This window comes from Dermacentor albipictus, chromosome 1, assembly GCF_038994185.2.
Source record: "Dermacentor albipictus isolate Rhodes 1998 colony chromosome 1, USDA_Dalb.pri_finalv2, whole genome shotgun sequence".
Taxonomy (NCBI): domain Eukaryota; kingdom Metazoa; phylum Arthropoda; class Arachnida; order Ixodida; family Ixodidae; genus Dermacentor; species Dermacentor albipictus.
Window position 1 is genome coordinate 424,234,532 of NC_091821.1, and position 13,967 is coordinate 424,248,498.

A 13,967-nucleotide genomic window follows, 5' to 3' on the forward strand; every position below is an offset into this window, starting at 1 on the left:
AAGATTGGAGTACGGCATGAATTCGAAGGTAGCTGGCCCATGCCGTCGTCCAACTTATTTACGCTGAGATCGTTGATGAAGTGAAGAACTGCTTCTCATCGAGAACGAGGAAAAAGGGGTTTATTTACAGAAAATTAACTCAGTCTAACATGACTGTTTGAGAAAAATAGTATTAGTCCAACAGGACTGCATGAGAGAAGTGAACCAGTCTAACATGACTGCTCAAGAGAAGTCCACCCAACAATCGCACAACCACAGTTTTTATACACTCGATCCGCCCGTCCACGACGCGGCGGATACACTCGATCCGCCCGTCCACGACGCGGCGGCTGTTCGTTTACACATCACCATCTCGCAGCTGCTCTGAAGACCAGTTTACAGACACAAAGGCACACACATTCCGAAGCCCAAGCGACGGCGTTGAAGGTGGTGCCGTTCCGGAAAATCGACGTTGTCGATCGCGCGTCGCTCATTGTTCCGAGCCACTCCAAACCGTGAGAAGCACAAAAATAAGTCTTCCCGCGGTAGCTTCTCCAGGCGTGTCAAATCAGCCCCGCGTTGAGGAACTCTGGAATCATTGTCCACACACCGAATTCGTCCCGTCACCATGTCGAAGGGGCTGGAGGAAGGCGGCGGGTTCCAGCGCAAAGGTCCCTTCCTTGAACGCCTCGCAGCTGCAGCACGGAGAGGTGGAGAGCGGGAGGTGCGCGTCTTGCACCCCTTGTCGTAATCGGGTGGCAAGGTGACCATCTTGTTGTGCAACCCGCCGTTCTTTACAGGGCTCAATCCCATCGCTCGTGATCCGTTGTCAAGATTGGAGTCCGGCATGAATTCGAAGGTAGCTGGCCCATGCCATCGTCCAACTTATTCACGCTGAGGACGTTGATGAAGGGAAGAACTGCTTCTCATCGAGAACGAGGAATATGAGTTTATTTACAGTATTTAAATCAGTCTAACATGACTGTTTGAGAAAAGTGCATCAGTCTAACATGACTGCTTCAGAAAAAAAGTGTCAGTCCAACATGACTGCACGAGAGAAGTGTGTCGAGCACCCGCACAACAGCAGTTTTTAAACACTCGGTCCACTGGCGATACAAGGCGGCGAACGTTCGTGTTTCATCGCAAATTCGCCGCAGCCCCGCGGAACAGTTTACGCACACAAAGGCACACACACTCCGATGTCCGGAGCCGACGTCAGAGGGGAGCCGTTCCGGGAAGCTCGGAGCCATTCTGGGTCTTGCGTCCCGGTCGGCGCGTGGGAAGCAACAAAAAACGGCTTTTCCGCGGGAGCTCACGCATGCGTAGCAGATCAGGTCCGCGCTGGGGAGTTCGGGCACAATAGTTCGCCCGCCGAACTCATTTCGTCACAACGGCGATGGGGCTGGAGGATGGCGGCGGTTTTCAGCACAAAGCCCGCTTCATCGAACGCATCCTAGCTGAAGCGACGGAGAGTGGGGGAATGCGCGTCTTGTTCCCCAGTCGTAATATGGGTGGCAATCCTGCATTGCAGCTCGCCATTCTTAACACGGTGTGCAGACGGAAATCCCCGCAACGCACGTGATGCTTGTGCCCCGGATAATACAAACTCCAAATACCACTGCACATATACTCCGAGATAATAAATCGACAAGGTGCTGGAATTATCACAGTGCATGCTAGGAATTCCGCTGAGGTTGACCAATAAGCACGAGGCAGAAACAAAGATACTACCATTATGCAGAGCACCATATATAAGTGCAAATCTAGTTGAAAAATAACGCAAGAAGCAAAAAATGAGAGGATATTGTTAAACAGTAAGGCAGAGTGATATCATATACCGAACCATTGGCAAGAGTGTATAATTTATCATCATGTTTCATCTGTTGGGTAGAGTTGAACCTTTAACAAAATTGCGCGGTATTAAACAAAAAAAGAACAAGTCTTTATCTTTATTTTTTCGTATTCAGTGCGTCTAGCGAAGGAACAATCTTCTTCGTGTAGCGCAATACACGCGCTTTGGCGTCAGCAGGTTCAAAGGGACCCTAGAGGAAAATATTAGGCCGAGCTAGTCGATGGGTTATATCTCTAGAAATGCAACATCGTTTACTGCGCGCCAATACGTGACTTTCTTGCGTAGAAAAATTGCTACCGAAAGTACCGGTGCTGCTCCTGAATTTCCATCACCCGCGCCCAAAAGTGAGGACTTGTATTCCCCAGGTCACCTTCCCTCCTCTGCCGCTTCACGTGAATCAGCCACTGCCGATGCAGTGTCAGCCCTCTACGCGCATCAACGGCGTTCCACGAACCGTCCCCGCCTCGGCTCAATTCGCTTGTCCACATCTCGTCTCCGACTGTGTGCTTGCCAGCGGCACCAGCAGCATGAAACAATAACGGTGACGTCACAGGAGGGAGATACGTACTATATGTAGTCCACAACAGGCGGCGCCACTCCGATTTTCGATTTGTTTTTCATTTTTCTCGCCTACAAAAGCTCTCTTCTAGCTACGAATGACGAATTCGTTATTACACAAACCTGATATTTCAATCCAGCTCGACTCAATATTTCTCTTTAGTGTCCCTTTTTAAGACAGCTGCCACGAAAAAGTTACACAAAATGTCGAACGAAAACTTTTTTTTTCCTCTTTGAATTGTGAGACGGTTCATGCATGGCTTGCAACGCATATTCGCAGCGAACTATTGTTTAACAGGAAAGGTTGCGTCCACTTAACACGCGCGGACACCTCAGTTCATTATCAGTTTTCAATTAATCGCCCGCGCGCTTTTCGTATTGTACGCTTTTCTCATTGCACATTGTAAGCTTTTCTCATTTCGCAAGCGGCGCTATGTAAGCAGCATCTCTCAAGCGAGACACGTTCGCATTATTTATTATTCCGCCGTACGGTCGAGCAGTATAAACTTCCATACAATTTAAGTGAACGGCTAGCGCATCGAACCACTAGGTGGAAAGAGAGAAAGAGTGACTGCTCACACGATGAGCTCATCCGACGATAGCGAGCTCCCTATATAGTTCACGGAGAATGGCAACTCGGGACTCTAGATGTTTCTTTGAAACTGCACTTGCACTTCCTTTATCCTCGCTGACTGCGCGCATGTTTCCGCAGTGAGCGCCTCCGTTCCTTCCGAACTGGATGGTGGGAGCCAACACAGGCAACGTTCGTCAGATCCCGTACAGTTCGAGTTTGCATGTGTAACGGGAAAACGGTCGTACAGAAAACCGAGCTTGTTTCAGCACCGAATACACCAATAACGTGACCGCAAACAGGAAGAAACGCATTGTAAAGCACGCACCGCAAGACGTTTTGCGCACGTCAACGGCACCATTAAACGTTACTAAGCAACGAAAAATCGCCGTGGATCGGCCCGTATACGTTGTACCGACTCATGCAGGACCGATGCCCCTTGGAGGGGTGTTCGAAACCTGCTGCCGTAGGTGATGGTCTCGCGTCGTAGCGCGCAGGGAGCGTTAGGGTTGCGCAACGACTCCGATTTCGGGATTGCAGAGGGCGTGGGAGCGGCAGCGCAAGAGGAAATACGAGGGCTCTATAGATGTGCGTGCTGTATACCTTACTTCAACACCACTCGCATATTGAAATGTATTGCTGCCGGCACGCGCCACTGAATGTGAATAGCGTCGCGCAAACTTTCATAACGTCGTATACACGGAAGCACGGGGGGCGTACATTCAATATAAGCCACTAAGGAGTATACCGTGAACTTTTTGCTTTCTTTGTTCCCGTTTTTGCTTTCTTCTACATGATCTCTACCTGCAGAAAGGTACCGTGTGCTTAGCATTTCCGCCCATCATTATGCATGCGCGTGCGACCTTACGGGATCGGTTTTCCTTTGTTGAACGCTTACGCGCTAAAACATGTTCTGCCAAGGCGAAAACAGCGAACCCCCACCCCGCCTTACTTCAACCAACCCAAAAACCAAACCAATAAAAAGAAAAGTTTTACAGGATTCGTTCGGCATGAACGATTGCTTTGCGATGCAGCCCTCGCACTTCGATCTGAATCAAAGTGCCCACGCGAGGAGCTTACACAAGAAGAGACACCTCGATGCCGTGCTCTACCACACATCATTGTGTTTCAGCGAAAGCATCATTGCAAGGTGTGCGCACCTTGCCATTGAAAAGACCGCGCGCGGGCGACATCGGAATTTTCTTGGGGGGGGGGGGGGTGAGACACGACGTTCCCCTTGCTTGTTTGTAGTGAAGTTGTGTTAAAATCGAGTTTCCTGAACAACTGGCAGGGTACCAAAACTTAAAATGTCGAATGTAAGGAAGGAGTGTAATAAACAGAGCGAAGACGAAACACCACGAGGGCACGACACATGTAGGCCCAATGAAGCGATGAAACAAAACACAACCAAACGAAGGACAGACTTCGGGGAGGGGCCAGCCGGTCACGGGAACACTATAAAAGGTACCATGAAAAAAGCAATCGTCTGAGTCTGTAAAACAAATACTCGCCAGGTGTGCGCCGATTTCCGTACGCGAAATTCTTTTAATTCGCTTTAAATTAGTATTTAAATTCGCTTCAAGCTTCGACTGTAGTTCTCGTGCCACATTACTGACACTAGAGAATAGCGCATTCAACCATCAATAGCATGTCTTTCGGTGTGTTGTCTCTTTCATGCCTAGTTTGCGATGTTACCGATATCTGCGCTATAGTCGAAAATTTAGTCACGCTTCCCAGCAAGGTAAACGTATCTAAAAATCATTGAGCGCATATCTTCGTAGATTCAACAAGTTTCATATACCTTTCGATGAAATTTCCTCTATAGCTTGCGACCAGAAACTTCACTTCAAACGCCATTCGACACCTGGACCCTCAAAAACCGTTACTCTTTTTCACGCCTCCGTACCTCTGATTTTTCCACCCCTGCATGTATAGGAGGCCTCAAAATCACTTAGTACGAGCATAGCTAAGGCTTACCGTACATAATCACGGTAACGGGGCATATAGCTGCGGCACTGCGAATGCGGACAATCAACTTATACTTGGGTTATTTCGTATACGGCAGACGTTCGCGTCCACTTAGAGGAATCGAAGACGAAGCAATCGAAAGACAATGTAAACTAAATTCTGCGGTTTCGCGTGGCGAAATCACGATTTGATTATAATGCACGCCGTGGTGTGGGACTGCTCATTAATTATGACCGCCTGGGGTTCTGTAACGTGAACCCAATGCACGGTACGCGGGAATTTCCGTATTTAGCTCCCATAGAAATGCGGCCGCCGCGGCGGGGATTCACTACCGCGACCTCGATCGGGCTTAGCAGCGCAACGCCGAATCCACTAAAGAACCACGGCGGGATATACAATGTGAATTGTAAGTGAATACATCAGCAGGAATACATACCTGTCGATACCGACCTGCGGCGCAGTTACTTAGTCAGCCCATACTCATAAGATTGCAAGCATAATGAGAGAGAGAGAGAGAGAGAGAGGGGGGGAAGGGAGGGAGCATAATGATCGTGTGCACACAGCCTAGCGGTTGCTGCTTTGATAACGACGTCGTCTGGTCTATATCTTCCCGGCTGGCTATTAGCTTGCCTTGCCGTCTAAGCACTAACGTGTGCACATTTCTGGGGGGGGGGGGGTGTATTTCAACTATTATTAATACTCAAGACATATGCACGCGTCCCTCCAGGCAACGAAATAACCTCACTACATGATCACCAGCCTGCAGCGGGCACGGAGTCGAGCGCACACAGGCGGCGTACATCGCGTGATTAATTTGCATGCGAGAGGTGCTCCGAGGCCGCGCGCAGAAACGCGGAAAAGCGGCAGATTTCACACGGTCTGCGAAGAGGCGAACGGAAGGCGCATTTCGAACGAGCCGGCGTGTCCTCGCCAGCCTGCGTACGTGGCAAGAGGACGAAACCGCGGAGAAGAGCCGAGCGAAATGGCGTCGCAGCCTATTGTCGCCAGGCGGGGCACTTCGAAAAGAACGTCCCGCGGCGAGCGCAGCTTCAATTTTCCAATCCAGAGGCGCCGTACAGCGCTCGGACCGCCTCAAGCGCGCTAACAAGCATGAATGGATAATGATCGCGCACTGAAGGACGCGGGTACGAAAACACGTAAGAAGCAAAGGCAGGAGACTTATAAGCGGTGTGAATAATGACGTATACAGCAAGCCCTGTTGAGACGCATATCATTTAAAATATTTGAAGGCACATTATACGAAAGAACAGAACATTAAACTCCCTCGGACCCGGTATAATATTATATTCGCTGTATTTTGACGGAAAAGGGAGGATTACAAGGAGAGGACATGAGGACAAAACTTCCCGTTTCCAAACGAGCTGCAACTCAAGCGCACCGGAACGTACGCTCTCGCCCACTTATATTTACAACGAATGAATGAATGAATCCTCGCAGACCTCTCTGCAGAAGCGCTCTCGACGGAGGGCATAAAATAATTCCCGATTCGGCTATGCCGAACCGGCAAGGAGCAATTCCGATACACAGTCCCTACAGCCTGCAAACGCCTCAGCAGGAGTTAAACTCAGCCATGATCGGGAACCACCTCCTCTTCAGCGTGAACTACAAGACGGGGTAACTTACACTGTTATTTTAAAGCATCCTTGCTTCGTCCTCGTATATTATGTCGACTTCAATTCTGCAGCTCGCAAACGGGGAGATCGAGGATCAAATGACGAGGCGACACGCCTGTGGCCGCGGGGAAACCGCAACCAATGGGGGAGCGACGTGGAGAGCGGAACGTTGACGCAATCATCGGGGAGTATGCACGCGGAAAGAGCGCAAAGTTCCAGCGTAAAAGTTACCGCTCTGCAGTCACCCTAAACATTCCCACCATTTCAGGTGTCAGCATTGCGCTTGCTACATCTCATTAACATCAACACCGCACGTGCGCAGCCAGCACCTGCAGCCTCCATCCGTGCACGCGGAAGCTGTCACGGGAGGCAACTCTGTAAAGACCGACAAGGACACGCGCTAGAGAATCGTAACATTTTACAGGCGGCTGCATAAATCGTGGACACAAAAGCGAGCGCACAAGTACCATCAGTCTCCCGCGCAATATTACTTTGGGTTTTTGGCACCCACGGCGTAAGCGACGCCATTTCTTGCGCAAGTTAAGGTCCCTTCGATGCAGCATACGCACGCCGCCGCTACAATTCTATATACTAGGAGACAATTTGCTGTCACCTCGTAATCAAATCGTGGTTGTGGCACGTGAAACCCCAGAATTCCAATTTTCTGTTGTAGTGAAGGGAAAGCTATACAGCGGCGGAGCTCCTGCCCAAGGGCTACTGCGGCGTAGACCGACAGAATCTCGGGGTATATACGTATATTGAATCATCGTAGTTCGCTACTTGCGACGGCTTCGCATTCGCCAAAACGCGGTACAGTGAAACGGGAGGGAAAAGAAAAGAAGGAACTCCAAACATAACACTGAGTGCTGTCTTATTCGCATATAAGTGGCATAAGAAGTAAGATGCTCACGTCTTCTCTCTCCCACCTTAAATATTCGCGAATACAGGTGTGGGGGACTATATTCAGGAGCGCAGTCACGGCGTGCGCTTCGGGCACGTATATATATATATATATATATATATATATATATATATATATATATATATATATAGTTTTTCCTTCATTTGCCGCAGCCCTAACGCGTGAGAAGAGGCAAAACCGGGCAGCAACGGGCCGGGCGCCCACGTAGTTCTTACGCGCGCCGCGAGACGGAAGCGCCCGGACGAGAAGTCCTTCTCGGCAATTACACGGGGGCACTGGAATATATACGGACGAACCGGCGTATACGCCAAGAAACACAAACACGCCACGCCAGGCGCTGGGCGGTCAGGGACGCGGGAAGAGGAGACGAGCTGCCCAGCGGCCGAACCGAGAGGGAAAGCACGCCGTCTCCGCGGGCCTCCCTTTAAATGGACGGCGAAGAAGGCACAGGCGGCGGACAGGCAGCACGCCGGTAGCCTCGGCTATCCCGCGCTGCCTGTTGCAGCAGAACTGGTTTAACGCGAGGAGGGGACACGGCGCCAACATTAAGCGTGCAACGCGAGTTTTCTACACAGACACGAGCGCACCCGCAAGCATGGAACGGGCAACGCGATAGTTGGGCCCCTCCTCAGCGATGGCATATGTGCCTGGGGTGGTACCGCAAGAACCGCTGGAGAATCAGCCTTGCACGGAGCTCGGTGGTGCAGGCAGCCCGTCATCGCCTGCTCGTTTGGATCGAGAGAAAGCTGAGCGAGTTAAAAAGAAAAAAGAAAGACGACTATTAATTATTCAAAAGGTGCATATAGAAGACAAGGTCACGATATCGGGAACGAAAATTGCAACGCGAACTGCGTTAGTGCCTTTCTACGACTGCCTTATCAAACCGTGTCGCCATTTCGTGCTACACGCCAGACTGGCCGGGCCGTACACGGTCACGAACCAAAGCCGTTTTCCTGCGCCATGAGTGGCGCCAGCGAGAACAGCAGGGAGGAAATAAACGCACTCGCAAGCGGTTGTGTGAATGCGGTGTTGGATGCACTCGCCCTTCAATTCAGGTATACTTCAAGCCCTAGACAGCTTATAACAGCCGCCAGAAATCCTTTCGTTCTTTTACCCGTATACGTCGACAACCGCGGGGATTATCAGAGGAGCAAATGCGAAAACCACTGTCTGACGTGAAAGTGCAACGCATCCTGTCGTGCTCCAAGAAATGCACACACGTTCAGACATTATGCGTTATAATTAACGACTCTATTTATACAGGAGTGATATATACAACGCGAGTGTCCTTTACCGATCTCCTATATCCGTACACAGCACACAGTGATACAATGGTCCATTACGGGCCACTTTTAACCGGTTTTACTTCCAGGCAAGGGTCAGTCGGTTTAATTGTAGAGTGGAGCTCTACATTGGCTCCCAATTGTGTCGAACTTAAGAGACCAACAACCCGCCTCCGTCATAAAGAGACTGCAGGATCTGGAGACAGACACAGAGAGAGGGAGAGATAAAGAGAGAGATGAAACGTCAAGCGGTTCCGCAATCTCACGTCGTAACAAGTGTCCCAACCGCGTCGCGCAAAGCCGCGACCTCTTCTCCGAGTTTAAAATTACGAGGTCGCGACATGCATTTACTTTCTTCATCGTTTATCTTCTTTCAAACCGTTACCAACACGCGAAGAAAGTTCGCACTTTACACCCGTTTTTCACGCTCGTCAGCGCGCTTCAAAGCAGTCCAGCGCTATGACAACGCGTGCAACTGCATGCTCTTGAATTATCCTGGCACGACACGTTCGCAGCGTCGCGATAACCTAGCTTGAACCGCGAAGCACAAGTAACGCCGAGGCTGTACAACAATGACGTAAACGAACCATCGTGACCGTATTGAAATTTCGCACGTGTTGCGAAAACACCACCAACAAACGGAGGGCACCGTTGAAATCAAGACATGTGAGAACTTCCGTGAAGCCCGGAGCTAATAGAATTATTCGGGGGCGAGTACCCACGAAACGACCCGCCTCTAGGTCGATATAGCCTCAAGCCAGAGCGGCCACATTTCTGGTGCGTCGCGTCGAGAAGCTTCAAAGCATTTGTGCGAATCGCGCTGGAAAGCCACTTTGAGGTACGCATGCAAAGCGGAAGCAACGGCGGGCGTAATTCAATCGCGTCGATTACCGAAATGCTCCCCCGGCAGAAAGATTCACCGGTATATCGTAATCCGTTCCCCACACGCACGCGTGAGGACAGGTTCAATATACGCGGAATATTAAAGATGCATCATATTTAAAAGGAAACGGCACCGTCATCATAACTTATGCGGATCCGGCGAATCTAAAAGGTTATCGATAAACTTGCCTGCGTTGAATTCTTATTTGCCAGCTGCCTGCGCTACGCGGACGCCTGATTACATTTCCTGCGATAAAGAGTTGCCGGCTTGACGGCCGGGCCCTGTGTTCGTTGCGTCTCTCTTCGAAACCCAATATCAGCGCAGTTTCCCATTTTCTCGAGCATGTCGCGCACGTCCACGGCAGTCTGAGAGCGCGGCGACCCGGTCGCGGAAAACACGGTAGGAAGAACAAGGCAGGCGCCGATGGGGGCAGGGGCCCCACGAAACATAGCCGGGGGGGGGGGGGAGGGCAAGAAAGGTCACGGGTGCAGCTAGCGATACACACCGCGCCGAGCCCGCCCGAGAGGACGACGAGGCTTGCAGCAGCAGCAGCAGAAGCGGCGGCACGGCCGGACGGTGTTGTTACGCGACCGCGTTTCGTAACCGGCCCGGGACACACACGAGGAGGAGGCGCGCGGAGGAATGGAAGGAAGGACGCGTCGAAAGCGAAAGAGGAACAAGAGTCGCCAGGTGAAACCGGAGACGAAGAAGCCGCCGCCGCCTTAATAAGTGGCCCAGCGCTAGCCCCCCGGGGGAGGCCGCGGCACGGGCGAACGTGAGAGACAACGGGGCGGGCACGCATGCAACCCGACGATAAGGAGGGAGCGTCAGGAGGGGTACTCGCAAGTGCGCCTGGAAGCTGGCTTCGCATTCTTAGGATTACGTTAATGCCGCCTATGCGTCTAGATTGACAATTACGCGTTCGCTCTCCTCGCCCGTTATAGTGTATGCCCTCCTTCTTTCTTTTTCTCCTACATATTGTAATTTTGCTTGGCTGCGGGATAGGACAGGTGTCCATCGACAGTGAGACGCCTGCGAAGCCAGCGGCGCATCCTCTAATGTTCCTATATATATATATATATATATATATATATATATATATATATATATATATATATATATATATATATATATATATATGGTGGGGGAACGCCAATGTATCTTGTCGGACATCTTGAAAATTAATATCTCTAACTGATAGAGAATTCGTTCCAAGTGGACAGGATAAGCCTTGAGAACTCATCGGCTATAATTCGTAGATTTACACATGTACCTTAATGTAAATAACTAATACTTAATTAGCGTAATCGTGTTAATTATTTAATTAAGAGTTTTCTCGTAGGTACTGGCCACCTAACCGAGTAATTTAGATCAAGGGTTACTATTGTGCAATCTGCCAGAGGCAATTTTTAAAAATTCTGGACCTTCTAGAGAAAGACACCGGGTATGCCCAGAAAACCGATAGGAAAGAAGGTCGAGTGCCCTGACTGGTACTCGAACAAGAGGTTATACAGGCGAAAACACATGGTGCCACACTGCGACGTTTTAACGTAACACGCACCAATGACCCAACACCGCTGTCACGTAAAGACAGCACGCGGCAGAAGCATCCTGCACTGATATCCATTCAAACACGGCAAATCATCAGCACTTGCAACGCAGAGAGTTATCACTGCCACAAACTTGGGTGACGCCACCCATGCAGGTATACCGCCCACCACAACGCACACAAACACACGAAGATAAACTAAGGAACGCGAGAGAACTCACGTTTGCAAACAATTAATGCATAGCCGGCAGGGACAGCGTACGAACCGTCTTATAAGAAACCTATATATACAGCAGCACAGAACCGGTCAAACAGGTCATGCAGCTCTGCAAGTGCCGCCTCTAGAACATGTGCAAAATGAGCAAGTGCGGCGGCATCTCATCCGATTTAAAGAACACGCAAGCATCGGCAACATGCACACGAACAGCGCAGTACACGTCAGCATGTATAGAGCGTATAAAGTTACAGAGCAGCGTATTCAAAATTATGGTCCCACGAAAAACAAGCCAACTCACGGGGTAGACAAGGCGCACACTGACGCATCCGTTCCCATGGTGCCGAGATTCACACTCGTCCCTCCGGACGCAGTCCCAGGATCGCGATGGCTGACGTGGAGCGCGTTACAGTGAATCGCAGCCGGACATCGAAATGCGCCACTGTGCAAGTGCATACAGCGCTGATGCGCCCCCAATAACAAAAAGCGAGAGTTAAAGCGCACTATACTCTCGACTGGCACAACAGCGCGAATATACCGTCCCGCCGCATTCTAGAAAAGCACGGCAATTCACATGGTTTACGATGAAGCCAAGCGGCCGTATCACAGCTCAGCTATCTACAAGTATAAGGCACTCGACACTATGTGTATGGCCCGGAATATTATTATTACTACGGCGCAGTATTCCACCCTATTCAAACGTAGCTGCTAAAGAAGTAAACGCAAATAAAAGAAATCGCAAGGAAGGGGATCTTTACGGCCACACAATGCGGTAAACACGCAATCTTCACGATTTTTTTTTTTTTAGCTATGTGCTTTAACCTAAACGGCGACAGCCCGCTTCATTCCGAGCTCCCCATACGCGGTCATGGTATATATGGAAGGTGTTTTACTGCCAGCATAGCGCCTACACAGGAAAATTCTCTTCACAAGTCATAAACGCAGCCTTCGCCTTTCTTATTCCCCCCCCCCTTTTTTTTTTCTTTCTTTTTCATTCACCGCTCGTTCTTTTCCACAAAGCCGCGACCTCCAAAGCGCACAAGGCGAGACAGACTGTTCTTTACAAGTGCTCTAACAATGGCAGATACGTACTACCTGCCTTACGCAAGCCCCTTTGGAGACCGCGGCGACAGGCAAGCAAATGCGGACTGCAAGAATTTAACGGAGTGTATTGACGTGACACTTTCGATATGCAATGTCTTTTTTTTTTCATTGCTTCTACAAAGGTCTCTATAGCAATGCATCTGGCAAGTGACGGGTGCCCTAGATAATTTGCTATGTACTTTGTTCTATTCGTTGCTATAAGGAGGTGGATCCATCATGAAGTAACGATAACAGAAGGAACGTGCGGATCACACTTGTTGATTTCTTTATGAGAAACGTCTTCATACCAAGGCTTCATATGCTACGCGGCATCAGTAAAATTTGCGCTTTTTCACGACGCCACGATAATGTCGATGATTCCAGGTACGGAGTTATCGAGATAAACTTTACTGTTAAGTTCAAATATAAGCGTTTCCCAGCTAAATGTAAGTAATCACCCGAAAGTGTATCCTCCGGTGGGAAACGCGTGCTCACGTTGGCTCCCCTCCCTACAGTCTTTCACCGTGGTGAACGAAGGAAGTCTCTCTCCGGAGACATTCGGGCCAGGTTGGCCTTAACACCAGCCATCACTTGTGCCTTTGGTCAGTCCTATGAAGACTATACCTTTCATAGGCCGACGTAGCAGTAGCTGTGCGATGAAACATATAGTATCATCCCCACAATGCCCCGTGACAACAAAGTCGGACAAAAAGAACAAAGCAGAAGAAAGAAAACAACAGGTACCACCCCTCTTCTATCTTTTTTTCTTTCTTTCTTTTTAACTTGCAAGAATCGCGTGTTAAAGTACCCACAACTTCAAAAATACGTGAACAAAAAAGGAGGAGGAAAAAGGAAGAAATTCAGAAGAATAATCTTCCCTGGAATACAACAAGCAACCGTTGACCGCTAAAATGAGTGCAAATGGTGTTTATGAAGGCACATTTTAAGGCAGTGTAAACCAACTTCGTCTTGATTCTCGTTAAAACCGCCGCGGTAGCGTGCGGTGGTTATGCGTTGCGCTGCTTAGCTCGAGGTCGCGCTTTCAATTCCGGCCGCAGCTATGATGGGCGGAAAATTAAAAAAAAAAAAAAGTTCGTGTATATGGACTTAGATCTAGGTGCACGTTAGATGCTCACCTAGATGGTCAAAATTAATCCTGGGATCACACTCTACGGCGTGCCTCAATCGTATCGCGGTTCGGCCCGTAAAACCCCAATTTTTAATTTCTAGTTTTTCCTTAACGCCGGCACACGCACAGGGATACGTAACCCATAGACCTAGAGGCGCAACGTCGAACGTGATCCAGGTAAGCAGCTTAGCGCTCGCAGCTGAGTGGCTTTCGACGAGCACGACCCCCTGTAGACAGCCGCAGATGAACCGACTGAACGTATTACTCGATGCGCGTCAGGAATACACGAGGAAGCTCTCACAGACCGAACTGGTTCCGAAGCCGCACTCGAGTTTCACGAAC

General features: G+C 49.8%; 1 protein-coding gene across 3 annotated transcripts in view; it reads right to left on the reverse strand.

Moving 5' to 3' along the window:
• RhoGEF3 (Rho guanine nucleotide exchange factor 3) overlaps positions 1 to 13,967 on the reverse strand; it is a 424,581-nt gene that overhangs the window by 353,597 nt on the left and 57,017 nt on the right. Inside the window, exon 1 of one of the 3 annotated variants that reach the window (XM_065425728.1) lies at positions 11,715 to 11,864. The exons of the other annotated variants lie outside the window; for them this stretch is intronic. The gene's annotated coding sequence lies outside the window, so the exon portion shown is untranslated. Of the gene's footprint in view, positions 1 to 11,714; positions 11,865 to 13,967 lie in introns of those variants that run through there. 3 annotated transcript variants of the gene reach the window in all.